At 48.2% G+C, this 27,596-nt stretch overlaps 1 protein-coding gene across 1 annotated transcript in view; it reads left to right on the top strand.

Annotated features, from left to right (window-relative positions):
• Positions 1 to 230: 230 nt before the first annotated feature.
• The window catches only part of LOC117376858 (SEC14-like protein 2), a 108,711-nt gene continuing 81,345 nt past the window's right edge, over positions 231 to 27,596 (top strand). Inside the window, exon 1 of the mRNA XM_033973403.2 lies at positions 231 to 234. The gene's annotated coding sequence lies outside the window, so the exon portion shown is untranslated. The remainder of the gene's footprint in view (positions 235 to 27,596) is intronic.

The raw sequence follows: 27,596 nt of genomic DNA, 5'->3' as shown, positions 1-27,596 counted from the left end.
CCTGGGTCCGTGAAAGGTACCGCTCGGACCTATTTGCGATTCTCGCGCATGGCTTTCGCTGTGCGCCTCTTCAGGCGCGTTGTGACCCATCGCTCGGACCAGAATACCTCCGTAGTACAAAGGCGCGGAACACTGAAACCTTTCACCGCCGATCGCACACTTGGCGAACGTGAGTTCGTCCAAGGGTTCGATGGCCATCGCGGCTTCTAATATCAGGGTTTGCACCGGGTTCTCGTTAAAGTCTAACGTGAACGTTACTCGTTGTCGCGGCGGCTGCAGATCGCCTACATGTCCGTGACACTGACCAAACGCATTCACGTCTTCCACTGCGTTGTTATTGTACGCTTCAACCATGGCCGTGCTCATTTGAGACCAGAATCCCAAATGGGCTCCAGGCGCATATAAAGCCAGCATGTCGTACACGGTTTCTAGTGACACCGTGATGGAAGCTACCTTCTTCGGCGAGCGGCCTCTCCTCGTGTGCGATGAAGCGTGATTGGTGGCCAATCTGTACGTGCACAGCTTGTGAGATTTCATATCTACGGTGGTGGCCGCGCGAGCCGGAACTCTGCAGTTGGAACACAACATAAGCATTTCATGGGCGGCGTCATTCCCACCCTTAATCTCTTGACTGGAGAAAAACATACTTTCGATACCCGAGATGCACAGCTTGCCGTCCTTAGAGCTCGTCTTAAGATTCTGACGGTGTACCTGGGTCAAAATGTAACCCAGTACTTTACAAGCGAAACGGGCTTGCATGTCGACAGCGCGGGGACACACGTCGGGTAAACACGCGGCCGAGCACAGCTTGTAGACAGCATTGGTCTCCAAGCAGATTTGTCCAAACGACAGCTTATTTAGAGCTTTGAGCCTATTTGCGTTCAGGCACAGCAGGAAACTATCCAAATCGGGACAGTCCTCACGATCGGGAATCCTGGTCCACGGCGGGATCCATATGTCAAAAACAAAGTGGTTGGCTAGTTTCATAGCCTCAGCAAAGACCAGTTGATTTATGCAAAACGAAACCCTGCGACCTACAACCCCCATACATACAACGTGACTGGCGTACAGGGCGGCGAGGCATGCCTCTCTGGCTTTGTCGAATCTCGCGCCAAACTGCATAATCTCCGAGTCGGCTATCATCGTCGCAGACTGTATCATGTTCTGCCTGTAAAGACACACCTCGGCTATACGATCCATCGCTTGGGTTTCCACAGTATCTCTAATCTGCTTAGAGCTGCGTGTTCGGGGCACGCTGTCGGGGAACTCTGATTCCATTATCATACATCGGTCCGCCCACGCATCGCTGATGAAGCCCATGGTGTTGGTATTCCACACGAAACCGCAGTTGTGTACTGCTTGATACTTCACAGTGTCCACCTTGCCACTGGTGGCGTCTTTGGTTACCACGTCGCTCTCCAACACGCTGGTGTCCAGAAGATTTTTGAAAGTGTTGGGGATCACGTTCGACTCCCTGTCTGCCGCCTTTGTGTTCTTCTCGTGGGTTATGTGGGCATCGTCGATCATCACCACGCAAGCGTTTCTGTTCTGCTTGTACTTAAAGGCCTGAGGAGTGAAAGATGTCAGTGTCTCTATGCAACCTGACACTTTGTGGAATTGATAATTGAGCACGTTGTTTGCATAGCTCTTTCCTTCTCCGGGGCCTGTGATGTTCAGCAACATGATACGTTCAATAGTGTATCGGGGTGCAGTGTTTGTGATGATGTAATTGAATGTAGTAGATGCCTGAAACAGTCTACCCACCTGCAACGTGTCGCAGAAAAGGTACCTCACCAGAGCGCAATCGTAGACCTTAATAGGATCGTGCGACAGTGCGCCACTGCCCTCGCTGCGACACAGTGTCTTGTGTATGTTGGGAAAGTGGTACCCGAGAGACATGCTGGCGTTGCTCATGTTCTCGTCTATTACCGTCCTAAGACCCTGGTAAATCGAGTCCCGGTCACCGCCGAACCGATTCCTGACCAGAATATTGAAAACCATGTCGGCCATGAGCTCAAATTGCTTACGGCCTCTGTAAACGTGTTTCAGTTCTTTACTCAAATACTCCAGTTTACTCAGATGCGGGTACAGGTGTGCAAAGTAATAACTGTGGTTGCTCTTACCTATCAGAAAGGGATGCGTCTCGGTTAGGTTGTAAAAACAGCAGTACGCCGTTTGACATTGTCCATTACACGGTACCGTATCCTCGGAGCGTCTCGGATTGCAATGACACCTGCCGCTGTTTAGCATGGATGCTACATCTCGAGTTCTGCGTTTGCTCTGGATATCTTGCAACATGGTCCTCATGTGCGCTCTCGCGATAGGTACGTGCTTATGGATCAGCGATCGGACAAAGATATCCGGCGATTCTCGGTTTATGAGATTCTCCAAAGAATACTTAAACACCAGCAGTCCTTTGGTGTCAATGACGTTCCGTCCCGTCGAACGACCCAGCTTTAGTGTGAAATCCTTAAGCTTGTTCACAAATCTCACGTCGTCCGGCAAACGCGGGTTATAGTTGTCACGCAGGGCCTGCTGTTTCATCCATTGCGACACTGTGAGTTTAGACACTAAAGATCGGAACAGGGCTTTACCTTCTTTTCCTTGCGGCGGGCTGTCTGTGAGTTCAGAGATTGATTTCTCTAACGTCTTCAGATTGAGAATGTCAATGGGTTCGGGTAGTATAGTTGCTTGTCGACCAGATTGACAAACCGGTGTGTACAAGGAGCCTTGTAGTTCCTTGACTTTCTTCCTGTCTAACTTGTTAGAGTTTAACATGTCATTGCGTACGTCGATACAATTGAACATAGACGCGAGTTCCCCTGTACTGTCTCTCATGACTACCATGGCGTTATTGAGCGAAGATACTTTTTGTCTGACAAGTTGTAGTCTCATGAACGAGTTGAGTGCCTCGTCTTCTAGAGGTTTATCATCATCACCGTCGTCGCTGTCAGATTGACTTTCACTCACGTGATTCTGTCTGAAGATGTCCATATCGAGGTTCATGTCAACAAAGTCAATGAGCAGATCCCCTGCAGGATTATTAGCGGATGAACCGAGAGTATCATCCGATTCGTCACACGTGTCTTCTTCGCTTGCCATGTTTAGCACGAAACAAAAGAGTCGACCGTATGCGAAATCCTCTCTGATTGGGGGCGTCATGCTTGAAAAGTCTGGGTTTTCGAGAGTGACCTGGTACAATTGCCCTTTGCAACAATACGTCAGATATAAAAACAGCTGAAATGTAGCTTTGTGGACAGGAGACAGCGCGCTGAAGGACAATTCGTCTGCTGTCGCATTGCACATCACAGCTGTTTCTACTGCCAAAAATAAAGCTCTCCTATTAGAGGGCACAGTCACTGTTTCGAGTACGGCGGTATCTCGTTCTATATGAGGGAGATTACAATGACTCGGCACACTCAGACCTCTGTTCTTCTTACTCGCCATGACGGCACTCTAAAAAGTAGTACCGTGAACTATCGTGCAAGGTGCATATGGACAGGCGATAAAACTCTGTATCGTACTCAATTCACGTGCCACTGCTAACACACATCCACAGGAAGTGCCAGTGTTCATTGATCGGGATGTAGAATGGGGTTGAGTTTCTTGTTATTGTTGAGCTCACTCACTCTGAGCGTGGTCACTGTTGGTCTAGGAGAGGATAGTGGCTCAACTTTCAGTCGGTCGGAGCTCTAGGGTCGGGGGAGGGGAAGCCATTGTTGGAATAGCAGCTTAACTTTCAGGCAGTCGGAGCTCTCGGAGGGGCAATCCTTTGTTGATTTTGTTTGTGTGCCTACACATGAAAAACTCTGAGGGTCTAAACTGAGATAACTTGCTTGAGTGGATTTTTGTTTTGGTTGTTTTTGTTTTTGATTATTCCAATGACTGGCATAAGGTAATCTGCAACTTGAATTAGACCATGGATAAACCCATACCATTCACTGACCTATTTCCGGACGTCTACCCAGAGCGCAGACATGTTGACCTATCCAGTGAACCCAATCTGGTCGGGGTGCTGCTGAAATCAGTTTATTTCCACAGAAAAGATGAAGCTCTTTTGTGTAGGGGATTGGTATTGCAATCTCACCATTTAACTGCGTACACTACGGTTAACCTGAAGATCACCGGTATCGCACCTGTGGTCGGCTACGACCTAGAGCTGCATGGTGACGAGACCGGTGAGACATGGACCTCTGTAAAATCCGCCTGGTCGAAACATATCGTTTCCCAACCGGTGTTTGTAGACGTTTTACACCAGGACATTAAGAGACGAGTAAACGCCTCAGTTTTCCCACTCAGATCCATATCGGTCGCTACCACCTACATGCAAACCGTGAAGGGAGCGCTGACATTTGGAGATTTTTGTCCGGATAAGGGTTATTACAATGCGCGGGACGGTAATACCCCGGCGCTGTGCTCGAACATCATGTTCGGAAAAATGTATTTCGTACCCGCGCATAAACTGAAGGGCACTCTGTCACCTTCGGATCTGGTTTACGATCATGACAAGTCTGAGATCGAAGCTAGGAATTTTGATAGAAATCACGTAAATTTTTTCTACAAAGCCGCGTGTTTGGACATCGAGACTGTATTCGATGACTCCTATCGGGAGCCGTCGCTCAAATGCGACGTGTTCGCTTACAGATACCCGTACTGCACCGAACAAACTCTACGCGCTATGACTGATTATCGCGCTAGACTAGTCTCTAGTCTAAACGACCAGCTAAAAGGCTTGAACGAACAGAGCAAACACAAGTCCATCCCCCCAATAGCACCGGATGTGCCGGGACAGCAGCACGAGATAACGTGCGTGTCAATCGTTATCCTCAACAGCCACTTACCTAAACCCGAGGTGGGACAGCACAGGAAGCGGTTGATAGTGCTGTATAATAAAAATAAGGTCGCTTCCGGATGTCGACCGAAACCTGATCGCGAACTGGCCAGGGCCGCCGGAATAGATGACGTTACCCGTATCGTGTTCTACGCGTGCGGAGGGGAGCTCGCGCTCTTGGAAAAGACGATCGCGCTGTTACACCACTACGGGATCGAACTCCTGTACGTGTACAATGCCGAGTTTGACATACGAGTAATTAATCAACGTGTACACTTTTACACAGAGTCCAGCTACGCCAAGACTTTAGATTCGGCTACTCGAAAACGATGCGCCTCACTTCTCGAGTCGTGGTATGGCCTTTTTATCACCAAAGCCCTTTGTGATGAGAAGATATCTTGTTTCCAGTTTGAAACCATTCTTTACTTGGACATGTACAGAGACATGATCAACAGTATAGGTGCTGTGCTATCCCGGGGCACTCTGACGGAGTACAAACTCAAGGTGATCTACGATCATGTAGAAAAGTTCAACAAGGACAAGGCTAAGCTCGGGCACTTTAAAATGAACGGCTGCGGCATGAACGTCGTGGATTTGTACAGAATGGCGGGGACCAGAGACATCAAGTACGCGTGCACTACCATGCAACTGAATGACGTGGCGCCTTATGTTATCGGTAAAACCAGAGAGCTACACAACAAACCCCGTAAGGACACCAGGAAGCTCTGTAAGCTCGCCGACGTGAGCTACGACACCATAGACGAGATGATTAGGGCGGGCGGCAGGAGTCTGTTTGCCGTGCTCATTTATAATTTAGTTGATTCTCAACTGTGCGCCAGGTTAGCCAAGGTCCTCAAGCCGGTCTCCGTGCTATTTCATCGATGTAGAGCTACTCTCAACATAGACGTGATAGTACACGGGAGAGGAGACACTTTCTGCGGTTTCGTACAAAGCGTTCACTCGGTACAGATGCCCCAGCTCAAGTTTACCCTCGACACGCTCAGGGTTAAAGCAGGACCGACGAACGTGGAACTCGAGAGTAGGTTACGATGGGACCCTAAAACCTCGCGTCTCGGAGATGAAGACGAGGCTGCGGCGTGGAAGGGAGGTTCCGTGTGCAATCCGCTCACGGGTCTACATTACGCCGGTCCGGGTATGGGCCTGGAACTTTCCTTTGATTTCTCCAGCATGTATCCGTCCATCATGTGTGCTCTTAACATATCCCCGGAGACTACGGTACCCTGGCCTCCGGTCGATTTCCCCCACGATCTGTCGGGTTGGGTGTGTTACAGCTGGGAGATGGAAGGATTCGAATACGCCTCGCTTATCCTCAAGTACGACAATGAGCTTGGCGTGTTCGTACGAGCGCCGGGCGTGTTCGCGTCATCGGTCGAGTATTATCTCAATCAGCGAGCCGAGTTCAAGGGTAAACTCAAGAGCCCCGAAATAACCGAAGCCGAGCGAACGTATTGTAAGCTGCAGGAGGGGGAGTGTAAAGCGATCGCGAACTCGTTTTACGGAACCGCTCCTCACCCGTGCGGACCGCTGATATCCGGCCACGGTAGGCAACAGATTTCCGTGGTGAACAACTGCTTGTCTACGTTTTACCGACACGAATGTCCCGTGGTGTACGGAGACACCGACAGCGTCATGGCCGCGGTCGGTTACGGACCGGACGATCGCGTCGAATGTGACGTCTCCGACGAAATACGGGGTCGCGAGGCGGAATCGCACAATGAGGACAGTGGACCATGGTCGCTCGAGCGGTTTGCTCGCGAAGCCCGCGAGGCTATCGGTGAAAAGTTTAAGCGCTCGGGAGAGCGAGTTCCCGACTTCCTGAACTACGTGCACGCGGCTCTAGTGGAAGACGTCCTCGGCCGGATGTATGTTATAGGACAGGGGAACAAACACCAAAAACTCATCAGAGATCCTAAGGGCGGTTTCACGAAGCAGGGCTACCCGGTGTACCTGGCGAGAGTTCCGGGCAAGGAGGAGCTTGTCGACATCACCGAGGCCTTTGTTAAAGACAGAAGAGTCAAACTGGAATACGAAAACAGCTGTTCGGTGTATTGCCATGTGGCTAAAAAAACGTACGTGGCGCTCACTCACACCGTGGACAACAGGAACCAACTGTCTTCTGTGGCAGTAAAGGTCAGAGGATTAGCCGCGTTTAAGAGCGTGCGATCGCCTTGCGACTTGGCTGTGACGGACGTGTTCGTGGCGTGCGTCATGAGAGGCGACTGTGTAAAATTGGAATTTGACGGTGTGTCCTGTTTCGCGACGGTGCCGTGGCATCAACTCAAGCAGGGTGACGAGATACTCTACTTGAAACAGAATCCCATGTTTGACGAGGGAGGCCGGTGGCTCGAAGTAAATGAAGCTAGCTCGTTTCTACTGACCTACAGGGTGCAGGCAGTGACGACGGTGCAGTTGGACTCCGGCTTTTGTGCGGTGTCCACGAAACTGACGAATCCGCGCGGCGCTGTGTACGTGAGATCGTTGTACAAGGACGGAAAGTACTGCATGAATCACATGTTCTCTCGAAAGCAAGGTATCCTGAGAGACTTACTCGTAACCAGGGCGTCCGAACTCATCGCGTCGAAAATGGGAGTCGGGTTCTTCCCGTGGAGCACTCTGATAAAATCCGCGAAGAACAAACGGTTTAGTCCGCAAACGCTCGCTCGCCTGAAAGCGGGAAACTCCAGTGTGAAAACCATGTACATGGAGACCGCAAAGACCTGGCTACAGAGTATCACAGGTCTCTCTGTGAAACCGGTAGAATGTTACGAGTTTCACAAGTGTAACCCCTCCGAAGCGGCTTTCTACAGATATCCTCTGGATCTACAGGCTACCTCGGGTTGTATCACGGCCATGTTCGGAGGTTCTCTGAGCTGTGAGGCGGGTAACCCCAGGGTTGAGCGCGACGACGAGGATAACGAGCGCGGCGTACCTGATCAGAGACACACCGAAAACTCGTCCGAGAACTATCATCTCGTCGACCACCCTTACCAACAGCATAACAGATGTTATGCTAACTCCAGAGTGTTGATAGCTCACCAGGCAGATTATCTATTGGTCAATCGCTCAGGAAAACTCTCAGCTCACTGCATCATAGACTTTTGCGTGCCTCGTTACATGTATGGCAAAGGCGCCGGGGTCCGTACTCTCGACGATTGTAAGAACTGGCTAAGCGTTTCAATTCGGTCTATCAGAAACAGATTGAAAAGGGCCACCGCCGCTTTTAACGCCGTGATGAACACGTGTCCGGAACACATGATACCGGCGTGTGGAACTCGCGAGTTGCAATCGATCATGGTAAACAGGGAGACCGTGAGCCGGCTCTCGGGTGAAAAGCTCGAAATGTGCATCAAAGTCATCGACGATATGAGCCTACGACCCGGTGACGTGTACAACAACGTCAGCCGCGAGCTAGGACAAGCACTCGAGTTGGCAATTTCTCAAGGGGCCGCCTCACTGGGGCGGCTCAATGGCCACCGTGACGGCATCACAATAACGCTCCCGAGGGCGATGTTAACGGATGCCGGAATCAAATGCCCTGAAGGAGAGCGGCTTTCGATAATCAGAAGCCAAGTACACCAAAAGACGTTAGTCGATTTGGCCGGTCTCATCTATCAAACCACGCTCGTCTTACAGATGCACAAACCGGAGACCTTTCCGACCAACGCTTCGTACCCCGACTCCGTTCTGTATATCATGCCCTACTCTTCCTCCGATAGAGAGGCCATGGAAAAATGGATGGTTATGTTCAAAGAGAAACGATGGCTCACACCGAGGGGGCATCCTATATTGGGTAAAAGGACACGATGTCAATCTGGCGACATGAAGGTCACGTATCACTGCAGAGGTTGCGAAAAATTCTACAGGGATCTGCTCGCCAACAACGTAAGAGGTTGCGACGTAATCCCACGTGTTTACGGTCTCGACAAGAAAAGAAGGCTAGGTCGCTGTGCAAATGAAAAACAGTGGCTCTTTTAATCTGAGATACTCCGTCCAACGGTGTACAAGCAACATTCGATGACTACGACGTGGGACAAGAAAAAAAAACATTATATACAATAATGCCGGTGGTCTAGGTCTTGACCGGTCCAACGCCATGGCATTCAGTCGTAAGGATTACATTTTCTCTCATAGCGTAACAAAGACCAGCGCCAGTCATCAACCTGTGACGTTCAAGTTGGATCTTAGCGATCTTATACAGTTAGATGGCCATAGTGTTATCTTTACGATCGACTCGATGACTGTGACAGCGTACAAGCAAGGGTCCTGGGAAAAAATACCGGTCAAGTTCGCCGTGGTTAACGAGAATCACACGAGGGTTTTGACAAACGATGCGTTCAAGCTATCGTCAAAGTGGCCGGTGGACATCTGCAGATCGCGTGTCAATATAGCCGGCACCGACAGTCAACCTTTCGAACGCACTCTGTCTGTTTATGACGAACAAAACAGACACGCTACTCTGAACACGTTGTCGTTCATGATGTCCGACAGCCTAGTGGCGACGAATAAAGCGTACGGGTCTTTGGAGGCGTTGATTCGATCGTCTCGGAACGAATTTCATATTACGTGCACACATTGTTCGAACGCGGGCATCATCGGTATTACAAGAGACCTGAGCGGATTACCCACGTTTTCCTTTCCCCAGTGTGAGGACGCGTGTGTGTGCACGCCTCACGACCAGCCTTCGGATGCAGATTACCAAGCCGTTTGTCGCATTGCGAACCTAGTGCACTCTGCCTGTTACAACGATTCTCTCGTTTTAACTCAACTTACACGAGAGATGGGCTTAACGTGTTGCAGATTCCACGACCTAGATTTCTCATCCTTTCCACCCAGAGACGTGTACAACGGAAAAGTCATTATCCCATATTTGCTGATGAAACGGCTAATGTCGCTGTACGAGGCCTTGGGTGACTACGCGGACATTTTTGCTATTGTTACAGAAGAAACGCCCAGTGTTAAAGTATTAATCGAAAGTCCTTCCGAGAATATAGGGGAGGTAACCGGATGTCTGGGCTTAACCATGATCTACGGGGCCACCATATTAGATGTATACACTGACCTGATACAAGAGGATCGGTTACATGAGAAGTCTAACGAGGGTCAAGATAACGGTCTCCTGAACGTGATGCGGCTGAGCAATGATGTATTGCTCAGACAATCGCGGTTCCACTTTAGGTTGACTAATTCCATGCCTTTAAAGGATTGGTGTGATTTTTACTACAACCGCTACATAACCTTGTAGCTCGCTTATCGTATTAGAAGAACTTTGCCTTTGCTGGTCATGTACATTAGACTCCTGTCTCTGATTGAAATGGTTCTTTGTTTGTTTTAGGTAAAAAAAAATGTGATAACCTAATAAAAAAAAACATATCAAAGCAAAGTACACATTCAGCATTTGTCTTCTTGTTTGTTTTAGTTTGTTTGTTTTATTACCAGGGTCATATATGTACCTTAATAGACATTCTAACATCATAAAGAGAATCAGTGTTTTACACAAGTTATGATTTATTCACTGAAATAAGACTGTTTACATCGGATGGACCCAGTCGCTGTAAGTAAAAGTACCAGTGTCACACAATTTTGATTCTAAAACAACAAATCAGTAGTCATCGTCGAGCACTGGCGTGATGTGTTCTACGTCACTCACATACTCTATGACATGATCTACGGTGTGGAAGATACTTGTGTTAGTACAACCATGCGCGAGATAGCCCTTTCTATTAAATGACACTACAATTCGCCTTGCGACAGTTATAATATCAAATAAGTAACCCGGGGTGTCTTCATCTAGATTGTAAATAAATGCGGCTGGGTTGTCGCACATTCTGCGTTTACGCCTCAGACTACGTATTACATCGCCTCGTCGCCAAACCGAAAAATGTCCGTACGGCTTGCGCCACCATATCGGACTGGTATACAGTGCACCGATCTGATCCACAACGGATAATATGGGAAGATACGTGGAGTCGCAGTACACGGTGGTGGATTTTGGTATCAGCTTACTCTTTGTCAATCGCGCTTGAATGTTTTTCACAATAGACATGGGAGTTTGAAACGTCCTATTTCCTAACGCTTTACACGTGTACTGGCACTTACGAAGTACTATATCGAATACCATGACCTGACCAAAAATTTTCACAACCACAGAACACACACATCCCAAGGTGTCAGACGAGGCCGCCATAATAGCCACATCTCCGCTATTCATATGGGATTCTAAAACTGGCACGTTCACGGAACCCCAAAAATAATTGCCTAGAGAAGCTAGAAATGGTTGCAACGTTAACTCTAGCATCAACCAGTTATTCAAGTCCTTGTTGTATTTGTAGCTATATTCTTCATTATACTCGTCGTCAATATCATCTTGCTCCTTGTCGTCATCGTCCTCATCTTGCTTCTCGTCGGCGTCATTGTCCTCATCTTGCTTCTCGTCGTCGTCGTCATCATCAACATCATCTTGCTCTTCGTCATAGCGGTAAACATGATTACTGGAGCACTCGGTGGAGCCGTGGTGGCAACTAAAACCTTCGAGGTTATCGGCCACGTGGTTAGATTCCATCAATGCAGTCATGTCTGGCTCGTGGGGACAGCTGGCCTAACACACAAAACTAGATTGTAATGGCATTCGATGTTTGTAAGATATATACCTGTATCGTATAAGACTTCGGCCGATTGGTATCTGAACCATCGCATGTTGTAGTATGTGTATATGGGCATGTGTAGAATGTCTGCCACTACTTGAATTTCAACTTCGGTTGCCCACGTCCCGTCGTGAGCCATTCCCGATCGTGAAATATAATCACTTGCAGACGAACCGGGTTTCATCAGGATAACGTAATCCTCGGCATGTGCCGTGAAATGGGAAACAGCGGCATCCCTGACTACCCTGTGATATCTCTGCGTTTTAGCGAGGGCCTGACTGATGGCTCTGAAGAAACAGTTACCGTCACCGGCGATGGTCACAGTTTTACAAGGAACTCCCATAGCGCTACAGGATATCTGCCTGTTCGTGTCCGGAACGTACGGTATATTTAATTCCCGACATGCCTGTTGTCGCTGTGCTTCGGTGATGGGGTTGAAGGCGAACCGCTCATCTCTGAAATCCCGAAGGAACTGACAATCCTCGGTTTCCTCATCACTAGCAGCGAGTCCGTACGTCATCGTATTACAATATGCCATTTTGTGATTTTTTTTACCACGGGATTGACGGACGAGGTGCTCGGCCAGTGTCTGGGCTCGATAGTGTCTGACATTGCTTGTTGTTGCTGGATGTAAATATAGTAAAATTACAAGATACTAAGAAGTCATAATCTGGAATATCGGGTTAGTTGTGCACAATCTGTACATTCTATTTTTCCTTAAAAAACGGACAAGACACAGGAGACCATCTAATCCCCTTGGTCGGAGGGCAGGTTATGGGGTGTGAGAGAGTGTGAATGTATGTGCGTGTGTGTATATATATATATATATATATATATATATATATATATATATATATATATATATATATATATATATATATATATATGTACAGTGAGAAAGCGAGGTGCAGATCTCATTATGGCCCCCGTAAATGAACAACTCGACATAGTGCGAACTACACTTGAAAAAAAGCTTGTACGTAAAGATCGACCCAATGAAGTGAGAGTCATAGTCGAGAAAATGCTCAGATGTGAAGATCGACCGGATCAAGAGCGAGCCATATTCGAGAAAATGCATGAGCTGAGTAACAAGGAGCTCTCTTTCAAGATAATCTATAAAGTGATGATGTCAAGTAGCATAAAATACACAACATCGATTGAGGTCAGGGGTAACTTCAGAGTTAGATCTGCGCTATCTGAACTACACCAGTCTCCAGTACTACCTAGTGGCTACAAGAAACTCAACTCCCAAATTAAAGATCTGTGTGTTCAGTTTCGAGTCGCGTTAGGCGCTGCAGCTAAAGAGCCACCCAGACTCGTTACAGCAGTGTTGAACACGCACCAGATGTCTTTATTAACAGACGACCAGTTTGACCTGTGTTTCACTATGGAATTAACGCCAGATTTGAACTCAAAATTTATTATTACAGCAGGCTCATCTTGCCCCTATTGTGTCAAAATAGCGTTGGCCCGGGATATCGTGGACAGCGCCAAAGTCCGATCGGCTATACTCGGTGGCGTGTGCTACGTGTACTTCAGAGCTTTCTCTGCACCTGCATTTGAAGCGTACAAGCAAGCCAGAGACGTGGCTGGGGAAAAAGTATCTGAGTTTGAAGCGTACAGGCAACTCAGAGCCGTGGTACCGTCTTCTAGTTCTACAAGTAAAGAACCAGAAGACGATCGTGTAGGTCAAAAGGAACCGCACGAAGATGGCGTGAAAGACGAAAGTGAGAAGGTTACAACAAAGAGGAAAATGACGCCGCAGCCTAAGGTGGTGGTGGTGGTGATGAATGATGGTGCTGAGGACGAAGAAGAACACGAGGAGACGAAGCGGAGAAGATTGACCGAGGCAGTGCAGAGGGCGATAGATAACCAGAAGAAGCTTTTATAGACCGATGGTGATCTAGCCTGATAAAGAGCTATCAATGTGAAATGAGGATACTACAATAGTGTTTGACTCCTGGATGCTTAGTTTGTGCCAGTTTTCTGTGCTTCATCTACTATGTAACAAATAATAAACACGTATCACAATAATCTGTCTCGTACTCTTTATTTTATTAAGGACTATAAACCGTGATTTTCCTTGTCTACGAGGCGACATGACACAAAAGTACACCTAATCCTTTTGGTTGGAGGGTTGGGGTGTGGTGTGTGTGTATATATATGCAGTTAGTCAGAAAGCAAGGCACGGAACTCATCATGGTACCTGTAAATCAACAACACGTGCTGGCCGTCAAGATAATGCTCGTAGATGATATTCAAGTGCGAGTCATTGAGAAAGTACGTGAGTTGAGTAGCAAAGAGCCCTCTTTTAAGATGGTCTACAACGTGATGATGTCAAGTAGACTGAAATACAGATCAACAATTATGGTCCAGGATAACCTCAGACTCAGACATGTGCTACATGACATACGCAGGAATCCAGTACTACACCATGATTACATGTTCATGGTTTATAGGCTCGGATTTCTATGTGATGATTTTCGACACGCCTTAGGCGTCGAAGCTAAAGAGCCACGCAGAACCCGTTCAGACCTGCGGGCGCCAAGTCAGCTTAATTCGTTACCCGCGGACCAGTTTGACCTGTGGTTCACTACGACATTCACGTCTGACTTCAAGCGTAAATTTACAGTTACGGGAAGCCCATCTTGTCCCGACTGTGTAAAACAAGTGTTGATCCGGAATATTGTGGACAACACTGCCATCCAGGAGAATATGCTCAAACTGGTGTGCAACGTGTACTTTAAAGCTTTCTTTCCACTTGTGGTTCAAGAATGCGAGGAAACCAGAGATAACGTGAACAAGAACCACCGAGACGGCTCCGAGGACAAGAAAGATAAAGAACCAGAGAAAGATTGCGCAAACCGAGAGGAGCCGGATGAAGACGGGGAGGAGGACGAAATGAAGAAGGCTACGACGAAGATCAAGGTGGGAAAGGTGGTGCCAAGGACAAGAAAGAGAAAAAAAAAAGACGTAGTCTGAGAGGAACTGGACAAGGAAGACGGAATAGAAGACAACGATGAAAAGACAATACAGTGTACCTGAAGTTGATCAAGCTGAATAAAAAAAAAAGATATATTATAATAATATAACGTTACGTAACTTAATGTTACGTAATAAATTAATAAATAATGTTACGTAATAAATTAATAAATAATAATAAATTAACACCTGACCCAATGTGTAAATGATTTTAAGGGAAGACTTAAAATTTTTAGTCACATTACACTCAAACTTAACTTAAGGAAGGTGTTCCCCGGAAGAAAATGATGACCCGGAAGAGGAATTACATACATGCCTGTTAGCTAGCCAAATGCAGTGGGATTCTCCGTGATACACAAAAACACAAACTGTTACGCTTGCAGAATCAGAAAGCCGGTGGTTAAATGATAACTGATCCGGACACTATGAATGCGCAAGAGACGGCTAGAGGAGGTGATTCCGCGGTACCTCGTGACATCTCAGAGGAGGACATACTTGAGATATTGGATGAACTGTCCCGGGATCAAATTAATTCACTCAAGTTTTTCCTACAAAGTATTTCCCTCAGAGGTGTACGTTTGTTCACAGGGGACGAGCTACACCATATAACAAGAAGCCAACTGGCATCTGCCATTAAACATCGCTACGCGCAGGATGCGGAGGTGGAATTAATCAATCTGATGAAAGCCATTGAAAGGTACGACTTGGTTGACAAGATCAGCACTAGAGGATACAGTCACGATTCAAATCAAATGGCAGATTTTCAAAATGTTTATAGCGCTCCCGACCTGAACACAAGAATCTCTATAAAGAAAGAGATCTCCTGTACACTTGAAAAACTTGACCGTGTATGTCTACAGAGGTTCTTTTGGACTTTACACTTGGGTGAAAGTGTATCACCCAACACCAAGAACATATGGAAACTCGAAAGGGTGCTGTTTAGACATGCGGGGGGAGATATTGGCAAATATCTGAACATTACAATTGATACGCTTAACAAGATTGGGAGAACTGATTTAGCTAAAAGATTGACTGTATTCACAACAACGGGCCTCGCCGTCTCTGGTAATCCTGGAGAAACCTCATTTTCCCCGCCAAGATCCTCAGCCGAGCAGCGTAAAGATCCCCGATCAACCCCTGCCTCACCGCAAAGAGCCCCGACCCAAGTTCGCGAGGATCCCCCAACCGACCCGGGTCTCTCCGCAAAGAACCCTGACCCAGGTTCACGAGGATCTCCCTAACCGACCCAGGTCTCTCCGCGGAGAACCCCCCCTCCCCCACTCAGGTTAGCAAGGATTCCCCCCCCCCCCCCCCCCCCCCGACCGACCAGGTCTCTAGGTGTATCCCTAAAATATATATACATGTATATATATCCCGACTATATAAACCCCACTGAAGTTTTCACTTAGAGTCAGCGAGACCTTACCGAGAGCTATGGCTGTGAACTACTTTTTGAATGAGTGGAACCAACAACATCTCTGTGACAAATTTCAGCATACCTCGTTTGCTGAGTTCCTGAGCATTCCACATAAACATGCGATCGAGAACTATGGAGAAACCTTTGGCACTCACCATCGCGAATTGTGTGATACTGCACGAAAAGCGTTGATGACCAAACTCTATGCAGATGGAGCTGATTCCCCAGTGGTGTCACCAGTGAAGATAAAAACGGATTTGGACCTGCATGGTTTAACTGTCAACATGGAGAATCTCACAGTGACTCTACCCTCCGCAGGGAGTGGACTCTTGGATTGTGCTCCCTGCGGTGAAACTGAGGGAGACCGTCAACCCTCCGCCGAGGGGCTACTTGCCTTGAGGAAGCAACCCTCAACGTCCTCCTCCAGTGAATCCGACGGAGAGTGTCGCCAGCAACTCCTTGGTGTGAGAAGGCAACGTTACCCTCATCTCTACGATGAACCCAAAGGAAAACATCGCCATCGACCATTCTTCAAGGGTCAACTTACCCCGAGAAAGCAACCATCGACCTCCTCCTCCAGTGAACCCGACGGAGAGTGTCGCCAGCGACTCCTTGGTGTGAGAAGGCAACGTTACCCTCATCTCTACGATGAACCCAAAGGAAAACATCGCCATCGACCATTCTTCAAGGGTCAACTTGCCCCGAGAAAGCAACCACCGACCCCCTCCTCCAGTGAACCCGACGGAGAGTGTCGCCAGCGACTCCTTGGTGTGAGAAGGCAACTTTTCCCTCATGCCTACGATGAATCCAAGGGAGAGTATCACCTTCGACCATTCTGGAAGGGTCGCCTTGGCGTGAGAAGGCAACTCTTCTCGCACTCCTCCAACGACGAAACCAAGCTAGAGTGTCGCGGGCGGCCCTCCATAAAGGATCGCCTTGGCGTGAGAAGGCAACTCTTCTCGCACTCCTCCAACGACGAAACCAAGCTAGAGTGTCGCGGGCGGCCCTCCATAAAGGATCGCCTTGGGGTGAGAAGGCGATTCTCAACGTCCCCCCTGTCAAGGGGGTCCCCAAAATGAATCTGTTCTAGAGTTAATGTAGTTCCTGTTAAAAGTTGGTGTAACAAACGATACAAACCTGGGAATGGTCCCCGAAACTCAGCACCATTGTGGGTTCGGTTACACGAGAAGGCCCTTTTTGTCAAAAGTGGCGGTGGGTGAAAGGAAAAATCCAGGTGCACAAAGGAGACCTCATTTCAACTATAATTTCCCTTGGTATACGAGTTACCTGTGGTCCTGTTATTGTCACAGTGATTTTTTTAACTTTCCTCTTTGTTCAACCGTTATTTTTAATGGAGTTTTATTTGTCATTATTTGCCGTCCCTTGTAAGTGGGCCTATATTTGTGTGTTGATAATAAAATTAAGACATGATATATTTGACTATCTAATTTTTTTTATTATTAAAGCAGATACATACATAAAATAAAGATCGTCACATTGAATTGTTATTGCTTATAATCAACACTAGAGATAAACACATTTTTAATGAAAAAAACAAACAAAAAACAAACACATAAGCGTTTAAGTGTGTGTATAAATGAATATATAAAAAACAATGAAAATAAATGTGTATGAGTACAACACATGTAATTGTTATTTGCCTAATCATGACACCACCATCGCAGCACTTTGTATTGTTGCCGTGCGTCGTGTAAAAACAGTCAGCTTAAGAAAATGGGACAGTTGGAGGAGACTCTCGAGTGTTTATCATTGACAAGATATCGGAGTTACCATTTACATCCACCTCACTCTTTGTATGCTCAACTAAGGACAAAGGGGTTGATTGTGAGACCGAGAGATATCTGGTACCCCGGGTCGACCGGTGTCTAGTTAACAATGAGGCAACCCATTGACTGAAACTAAGTGTGCGCTCTGTAACTCAAATCGGCATGGCGTTCTGATTAATCGGTGCCGATGCCACCTGGGACCCCTATGCGATCCATGAGCCAAGTCGACCCGAATGGGCAGTTCATGGTGTTGCCAGTAGGCGACAAGCGATCTTCCCCGTAGAAGCTCGGCGCGAGACCCGTGAGATAAGTCGACCCGAACTGGCAGGTCACCGTCATCACCTTGCCAGTAGGAAGCGAGCGACCTTCCCCGTAGAAGCTCGACTTGAACGGGCCGCCGGTCGTCATCGCTTTGCCGGAGGGCGACGAGCAATCCGTGAGCCGAGCCAACCCGATCGGCCCGCTCCGCTTCACCACATCACCGGTGCTCTTCGTTTCTACGTAAACCGGTGTCTGTTGCCGACAAGGCTGTCGATACCTCGAATGGTCCGTCTGTGAGCCGTGAGTCGAGTCGAACTGAGCAGCCGGCTTGCTGTCATAAGAGTGCCGTGGCTCGTGTCTGTAGAAACATTTGATCCCACGGTAACAAAACCCTCTCTTGAAATATTTGCAGGGCACCAATGCCCGTTGTGTCTCATAGTTCTGAATGAGTTCATCTTTTTCTTGTTTATCTTCGACCCAGCGGTCACATGGTATGAAGAAAGGTGATACGATTTGGCACTCTGGGCAATTTCTCGCGACTTTGATTTCCGAAACACTCCTCCATTCGTGTATACACGTGCGACAATAGCAGTGGTTGCAGTTAGATAGGATACCAAAGCGACGTTCAGCCTTATTAGGCTTCTTGAGGACTACGTACAAGCATATCCCACAGATCTTATCTTCACTGGACTGCATGACAAGAGTGGATTAACAACTCGCGCTTTATCCAAACGACTTGAGTGAGTATCAGTAGCTGTTGGTCTGTCGAATGTTTATACACACACACCCCCACACACCCACACACACTAATACTCCTCCCCACTCTCTACATTTGAATCATAACACCCCCTGTTAGACGGTAGCTTTTTTTTGTGTCCTTTTGGGATTTTTAATGGCGTAGGTTGGGTCTGTACAGGCAGTTGTGGATATGATACTTTCCTGTCGCTTTGTTGATGACCTTGACCGTCCACGTTGTGGTTGCGCTGAGGTATGCCGTACGAGGGTTGCGCTTGCATTGGCCCATTCCCCCGGGGTTCACCATCGCAGTACATAGGTTGACCTCGGGGTGGGATGTGTTGCTGAGGATCATAGTAGTACATAGTTGCACTTGAGGTACCCGGGGGTACCCCAAGTACTTGTACTTGTTGCTGATCGCTCCAGATTTTTTGCTGAAGCAAAGGCGGGGCCGAGGGGTAGTTGCTGTGGACATTACTATCTAGCCAGCTCTCCGGGATGTCAGTTAAGGTGACGCGTGTGTTTTTCTTTGACCCGTCAAATGTGAAGCTATTACATGGGTTGAGACCCATGCCGTACGTACCACTAGGCCCCACCGCGCTTAAGCAATAGCGGAAAAGTAGGTATATGTAGTACCTAGAGAGTTTTCGATTGTCACTCGCGATTTGGGCACCGATGGTCGTGTTGTTATCTACGCTTTTGCATTCCATACGATGAAGCGACTCTATATCGGCTCTAGGTACATACAACGAGTCGGCCCTTTGCCACATATCCCGTAAAAGCTGTAAGGTAATCTGAAGCTGTCCTCGATCCTTGAAAGTTGTCTCACAGAGTAATCCTGTCGCAGGTGCCCCGGCGACCACCAGACATTCGAAGAGCTCCACCGAGGCCTGTTCTACGAACGTGACGGTCCTGCGATTGGCCATATTTACCACAAGGAAGGAGGAGGACGTCGCAGAGGAGAGAGGAGGAGGGGGAGGCCCGTTTGTGTACACGATGGCGGGCTGCCTGGGGAATACGACAAGATCTAAAACTGACGTGCAACTCTTGCTAACGTTAGTGGAACAGTACAGGCTGTTTCACTTGAAAACAGTACGTTACAATGATCTCCAAGGTCTGCTGGAGTGTTTACAGGTGCCCCATCAGAAATTTGAATACGGATCCGACGAAGACACGATAGCGGCCCTTCGGAGATACATACACGCTTTTAATCGCAATGACGTAGGAGTGGTGGCGCTCCACGACGGCAATCCTCGACTGCTCAAGGGCACCAAGTATCTGGCCGTGCATCTAAACCACCGCAAACAGGTGACCAATAAGTACGATTCTGTAGTGCTGTTTTTAGTGACCGAGGGTCGCCATCAAGCTCCGTATTGCAAAACTGCCAATGATGTGATGTCGGAGGCGCTAAAAAAGATCACTAAGAGCCGAAACGGAAATGAACTTTTCCCCTCGTTCAAGAACCAACCCGCACACAACGTGCAACCGCGATCTCAGGAATCACACCCCGTGATTGACGTCTATCAGCCTCACAGTTATCACACCGTCGCGCCTAGGCCGGGATTCGGTTCAGTGGACAGATTTGGGCGAAGGAACAAAACGCCACCCGAACGCGAAACCGACGTCAACCCGTGGGTTATCTACACAAACATCCCCCAGGATCTAAACTACACGCTGGACCTGGAAAGTTTAATCGTCAGTCCAGATAAAGTGCTGGGCCGAGGAGGCTTCGGGGTTACCGTGGCTATATCCGAGGCGCTCGCGGTGAAGACCAATCTGTTTCCGGAAATGACGGATTGGAGCACGCCTTTCATAGACGAACAGTTCTACAGATACGCGCACGTTGCATCTCAAGTCGAAGAGATCATGCTCGGGGTTTCGATGAATCATCCAAATATCCTGCGTACGTTCGGGGGCTATTGGTGTGACATTCCGGATTACCAATTGGGAGGCAGGGCCGTGGTCGTAATGGAACGGGCCATGTTCTCAGTGCAGGAATTCATGTATCGTGTCCAAAGGGACACGTCGGTCGTTCCTATGGTAGAACTCGACACTCTGAGAGGGTTAGATTACTTGAGATCGAGACGTATTCAGCACAGAGACTTGACATACAGAAACATTTTGGTTTGCCATCAGCCGCACAGAAAACCTCTACCTTTCGCCTTTAAGATAAGCGATTTCGGTACCTCGTGCAACTATTCGACCCCGGATCAGCCTAGAGGGAACCGCGTTCATATGGCTCCAGAATTACTGTGGTGCTTGAATTCGGCCATGGGGAGTGACATCTTCAGTTGGTATTGCGTGATGTGGGAACTATACAGCGGCTCGCCTTTGATAGCGTATAACGACGCGAAGGCGCAGGGCTACTCGAAAAAACTATACGCCAAGAACCTCTCCAAGCTGGTGGGGGTATATACCCCCGAGGATCCCGAGACCGCGTTCGAGTCGACTTATATGAAGTCGTTCAACGCGCGGGACGTGTACGAGGAATTCAAAGACGCCGCCAGACCTAGCCCTGCGGCCATAGTGGATAGCCTCAAGACGCTGGGAGCTGAAATCAAAGATCCCAAGTTCGTACTTATGGGCGTGCTCTGTATTACCCTGTTCCCCCAAGAAAGATGGGAGCCCGCCGAGCTGCTACAACTGCACCGTTACAAGTATTTGGCCAACGACGTCACCGCGGCTAAATCGCCTCGTCACGAGATACCGTGTAACCTGCGACTGGGACACTATAAGCCCACAGACATTATCGTGTCCAAGGATTGCGTCCCGAGCGAGCTGTTGCGTATGGAGCGAATGACCGCGAACGCTAAGCTCCCTATCGCTGCGATTCAACCCAAAGGGAAAATATACTACGGAGTGGACGTATTGAGGTTAGCCCCAGATTACATACAGCCGTACGAGTGGTACCGTAAAAAAGCGCAGGATTTGGAGGCTCTGTATAAACGTAAATATAATAAGAAACGCAAGGCTTTCGAGTCTCATGCGGCGGACTCGGATCGAAACGGAGTGCAGCAGTATCACAACTCCGTTGAGCCTAAACGAAACCTACTTTCTGACACGCGAGAAGGGCCCACGGACGATACTCCTCGCCTCGCGTGTGTCGACAGAGACTGTCTGAGCGTAACCGAGACCGAACCCGGTGACACTACTACTAAAACTACTGTCTCGCATAAGGATGTTCCGTTCAGCGGTACAAACGTGCTCATGCTTACCCGCAGAATCGAGCAGGAGCCAGAAGTAGTTCTTGTGATTCTCAAGAGACAAGACGAGAGCCAGATAAGGTTGTTTAACAAAAATGTGATTCAACTGTCGCGTGAAATGACGAGTAGGTTTCCCGGTCTATTCTCGGGTCCCCGCGATACGCTGTACAAGTGCTCTGAGGGCCACGGTTCGTTCCTTTTCCAATACGCTCAGTTTTTCAAATGTAAAAAGGTGCTAGACTGGACTTCGTCGGACCCGCCACACTCGATAGGCGCGCTCCTGCTACAAGTGTTTCTGACGCTCCAGATGGCCGCGAGGGCGCATGTCCTGCCTAAGCACATAGCATCCAAACATCTCACTGTAGGGGACGGAGCTGTGATGATCGATATCGTAACCTATCTCGCTGGGCAATTCCCCAAAGATGCAGATTCGCTTTTCGAAGACCACTGCACGGGACTGGTAGCCGTATGCGAAGAACTGCTCGCCACGTTCTTTCCCGGAACGAAGCTCCATTCCTGGATCGGCGAAGTGTCGCCGAACGCAAAGAGCATCGACATGCTGACCGCGGCAGTTGAACATTTGCGTAAACAGCAGCACACCGTGATAGAACGGAAGTCCCCGCGGCTATTTTCTCTGACCGAGGAGTGTTTCACGTTTAAGGACTATTTGTCCGAAACACCTCACTGGTTAAAGTGCGACGAGAGCGACGAAAAATGTACCGCCGCGGTCTTGGCGTATGGAACCCCTAGGGTTATCAGGGGTAACCAGGCAGGGGAGACTATGGGTACCATGAAGATCGACACTCTTGTTAGAAATATAGTCATGAGACTGAAAGTGAAAATATTCAAGTCATCGCTGGTCACAGTGACTTCGCTGGATTGCACGCAGGGTTTAACGAAGATCACGTTAAACAGTTCTGCGCTCGCGGGCGTTCCCAGTGTATGTAAATTGAACATCGCGACGTTAAGCTCGGATGACGACAATTGGTACTATACGCACGACGCGGTTTCGCCCGCTCGCTCTAAGTGGGCTCCGGTCATAAGATTCAGTAGGAGCGTGAAACCTAACCCTTTGGACTTTCTCACTGCGCAACAGTACAAGATGGTCATCCTGATGGTATCGCTTGGTTCCAGCGGAACCGTGATGACTCTAAAAGAGTTATTTCAAGGTGTGTCCATGGCGTGTACAACCAAGTACTGACAATCGTCTAATTTGATGTACAGTAATCGTGTAGCGTTGTAGAATGGATGTAAATAAATGAATAACTAATAAAATAAAATAAAATTAAACTATGTGTGTTTTTTATACCGTCACACCATTCACATTAAATTAACGGATGAATGACATCTTGCTGTAGGAAATGAAAATATGAATTGTACATAAATATTTTAGATTGTACTCACATCACTTGTGTTAAAATGTGTTGACGTGATGAAAGAAATGCAAATACACAGAAGGTCTTGTTTTTTGGTGTGTTTTTATTACACATTACTGCACAGTAACATGTACAATCCACGTTTAATTTTTAACAGGTACACATCCACACTCATTGTAAATATCGAGTGATTGTTTCCTTAACAGTGGGTACATTTTTCGATTTCTTCGCTGGTGACCCGTTATCCGAATATACAGTGGCCATTACGAGTGAAGAAGTTGGGCTCTGTAACTGACCCAGACTAATTTCTTCGGCTAGCCTCTTCAAATAAGTCACCATCGCATCGCTTTGTGGCCCAGGTTGTCTTTTTTTCCCACACAAAGACATTATAATCACATAGTCACAAAATAATCAGATTCTGAATCTGAGAGGTGGTGGTCCGATTTTCTCAGATTGGATCTCGAAGGTCTCCGACTCTTATTACTTTTGGTGTTATGCTCCTGCGACCAGGTTTTCCCCGGAGACTCGTTCACAGTCCTGTTGTCGATACTCTTTGAAGAAGAAGAAGAAAAACTTGCGTCTCTTTGGTCAGGTGATCGTAGCAGTGAAGCTGCTGACTGTTTGCACTTTTTCTTGTAAGCTTTTTTTTGTTCCTTAGTGCGTTGCTTTTTCTTCTTACGTTTAATATCATCACCGTCTAACGGACGACGACCGGAGCTCCTTTGAGTTGTGGAGGAGCTAGGACTGTGTGTCATATACTTTTTACTAGATCCCTCCCCCCCCTCCTCCTCTGACTCAGACATCAGTTGTTTACTTTTAAAGTACACCTCTTCCTCACCAGCCCTTTGAAACGATGATTCGTCGTCAGACTCTGGCTCTGGATCACATTTGATTTTGCTCCTCTTAGCAACTCTTTGCTCCTCCTCCGAGTCAGATGTCAGTTTTTTACTTTTAAACTTTACCTCTTCATCACTAGCTATTGATTGATATGATGAATCTCGCTCGAGTTTAATTTTGCGCTTCCTAGTAGCTCTTCTACTTAACGATGCGAAAGTTTCATCCTCGCTGTCACCACTGTACTGATAGTCGATAGGACTGTCGTCTATGAAGTCGTCTCTGGTGTCGTACTCATCTAAACTCTCATTGTTATCGTAGTCTAGAGTGTGAGCTAAGTCTTCTCCTGGGATTCTGAGCTCTTCGTCGTCACTGTAAGACATCATTTCGCTAACAGAGGTACACTCGTCTAGCTCAGCCCTGTCAAACCATACTTCGTTCCGATCCCGCGGCGACTCGTCCAGTCTTTCGTCGTGATGCAAAAAAACTTTGGCGCTTCTACTTCGCTTTCTCGATTTGGATTTACCGTGAGGTATGTCTTTAGTGGACACGGGTTGACGCTGCGGTAACTTTTCAGGTGCGTGTCGTAAGGACAGTTCGATTCTGAGTCTCCATTTTTCAGTCGACGTAGATTCTAAACAGTCGACCAGAGCTTTGCTCAATCTGTCTCCCAGGTCGCAAGCCTGTAGTTGGCGGACAACTGTGATATTGTTCAAAACCCACTGGATTAAAATGTCACTGTGTTTTGTGTTCAGCAAGGATTTGTCCAAACCCAACACGTCACACACAGCTTCTCTTCTCGAATCGTCCCCGTACAACCAGGGCGGACACATCAGCAAGGTACCCAAGTTCTTGATCCAGGTGGATATCGGGACTTGGTCGGGTATGACCATGGCAGCCCCATCACACTTCCCGATTTCATCTTTACTTTTCACGGGCGAGGTTGCAGCTTTGTCGCCTCTGCTGCCACCGCCCCGGCTGCTTTGAGGTGAGGACGTGTCGTGAGAATCGGGCGATCCCCTTCCATCCTTTAGAAGCTTCTTGTGTTTAGTTTGGTACACCCGAAGGTTGTGGAAAAGCACCTTGGTGTTACTGTACAGTTGAGATAACTGTTTGTTCTTACTCACACTTGCGCTCGTCTCGTGTTTGACCAGGCTTTGCCACTTTTTCTGAACAGTACAAGCGGTACGAGCGTCGGCGCCATCAAACAGCTCGGAGATTTTGTTAAGGGTATCCCGCGAGTCGCCCCCGACGTACCTTCTGCCGGTATATTCTTTCGCTAGCGCGACCAGCGATCTCCAGTCGGTTCGCATTTGCTTTTCCAAACTGGAAACGCTGACTTTGTTTACTCTGATGCGGAACACCTTATCCAAAGTGTACATCTTGTAAAACTTGACGTAATCCTCGAATCTAGCCGAGGAACAGAGGAGTAACTCGGCGACCGCGAATGCATTGGGTATCTTGTTGTCCATCAGCTTAATGGCCAAATCCACAATTTCGACCATAATCGGGTCCTCGATTGCACTCTCAATGTGCTTGGGCGTGTAATTGTGCCACGTTGTCGGACTGACGCGTTTGATGAACGACGTCAGCGCGGGATTCTGGATATCCTGATGTATTTCGGGTCCACTCAAGAAGGTCTTTCTGAGCCCGCCGAGTTCCTTCAAGGCACTGTGACAGGAGCTCAGCAACTCGCCGCTGCCCTTAATGCACGAAAACCTGAGGGCCCTACAGAAACGCGCGGTGGTGGATATATACAGTTGCGAGTACTTGTCGATCTGTTCGGGCCTCAAACGCACCACCGGGACCAGGTTAGCGCGTTTTCCGTCCAGTATTCTACCGGTCCGCCTGACGTACACGGTGCCGGTGACGCCTTTGGCGCAGGTGAACTCGCTCAAATCGCATAGAACCTGATGTTCGCTGAAACAGTCCACGCTGCCTTCGCGTTTCTTGGCGACCACCTCACTCGAGGTGGCGTCGAGTACGCAGTACATGGCCTTGACCGGGTCCGCGCCCCTCGGGGACCCTTTGAGTTCGCTCCGTAAGACCTGACCGAGTTGGGCTTGCTGGAAGGCCGGAGTTAGGGCTTCTGGGTGCGTGGGGACTTCCAAAGACATGTCCCAGAAATCAAACCTGTCGTTGGTTACGCGCTGTAACAGCTCTAAACTTTTACGTCCAGGGACGAAAAGTACCTGTTGCATGAAGTAAGTTTTGTCTGCGCTCACGATGTCGACCCTGTAGGTTCCTATCATGGATCTGGCTTTGTCATAGAAGCACATGTTGGTATTGTGCTCATAGTGGGTGATCACCGGGATGATGGTGCGACCGCTGGAGCTCTTCAGGTCTTTATTCGATATGTAGAAAAGTGTATAATTTCCTAACGCCAACAACAGTTGCTTCATGCCAGCTTTATCGTCGGCGACCGACATGCATCCCATCTCGTTGCCACCTTGAATGTCCACCAAGTCCATCAACGCGAGGAGTAATTGGCGAGAGGGGTTTTGTGTGATACTCGTGGCGTCCTCTATCACCTCGTTCCTGATAAGTTTGTGTATGGTCTTCGGCTGTAGCCACGAATATTCTCTGAACACCATTGAATCCCGTTTAGCGATCATCATGTGGGCGACCTCCTCGAAAAGTCCTTGTGTGCTGTCACATGTGAACGGATGTCTGTGTTCGACCGCGCTGTACCAAGCTGGTCTATCTGTTACGACAAACTGCATATTCGCGTTGACGGTGATCGCAAAGTACAACCGAGATGAGAGACCAGGTTAGAGTGTTCAGCTGGTTATACTCTGTGGGCTTTGCGTCGAAGACGGCAGACTGAACTCTGTGTAGAGTCAAACTTGCCTTTTGTGCACCCCTATGATGAAGCCAACCTATGAGCAGAGCTCCCGCCCATAGCCGCCTCCCCCTGAAGCCCTGAACACCCCGACCGACCAAGCATATCTCACGCATCCACCCCAACCGACCGAAAGGTCACGCGGGGTCGTGTAAGCCTTTGACTTTTAGGAGAAATAACCCCCCCTCTCTGTCGGTCGGAGTGTGTGAGTGTTTTTTTTTTTTTTTTCAAAGTTTGGTCGGTCGGACTGTCAGAGGCTGTAGTTTTACGACGATTTGTGACCGAAAGGTCACGCGGGGTCGTGTGAGCCTTTGGTTTTTAGGAGAAATGACCCACCTCTCTTGCCCGTCAGAGTGTGTGAGTGTTTTACTTTTCAAACCTTTGGCTTTTAGGAGACTCAAGCGTTGTATTGCTTCACCATATGTATCTTGGAATAGAATAACATGGATTTGAGTTCGTGTGGTATAACTGAAGAGTCTGTTTGCGACAAACTACCCGATGAACTGTACGCTATATTGGAAGCTTTTTTTAGCGAATGGCCCATGGAAACCATACTGGAGTTACTTCTCAGCTCAGATGCTGAGCACATTAAGAGGAAGGGTCTAATTTTTGACATGGAGACTGAGGATTATATCGATTACTTGTTGAAGGACAGTACACACATAT

This window comes from Periophthalmus magnuspinnatus, chromosome 9 (genome assembly GCF_009829125.3).
Source record: "Periophthalmus magnuspinnatus isolate fPerMag1 chromosome 9, fPerMag1.2.pri, whole genome shotgun sequence".
NCBI lineage: Eukaryota > Metazoa > Chordata > Actinopteri > Gobiiformes > Gobiidae > Periophthalmus > Periophthalmus magnuspinnatus.
Note: the sequence above shows the minus strand (reverse complement) of the source record. Positions and strands in the feature narration are given on the sequence as shown.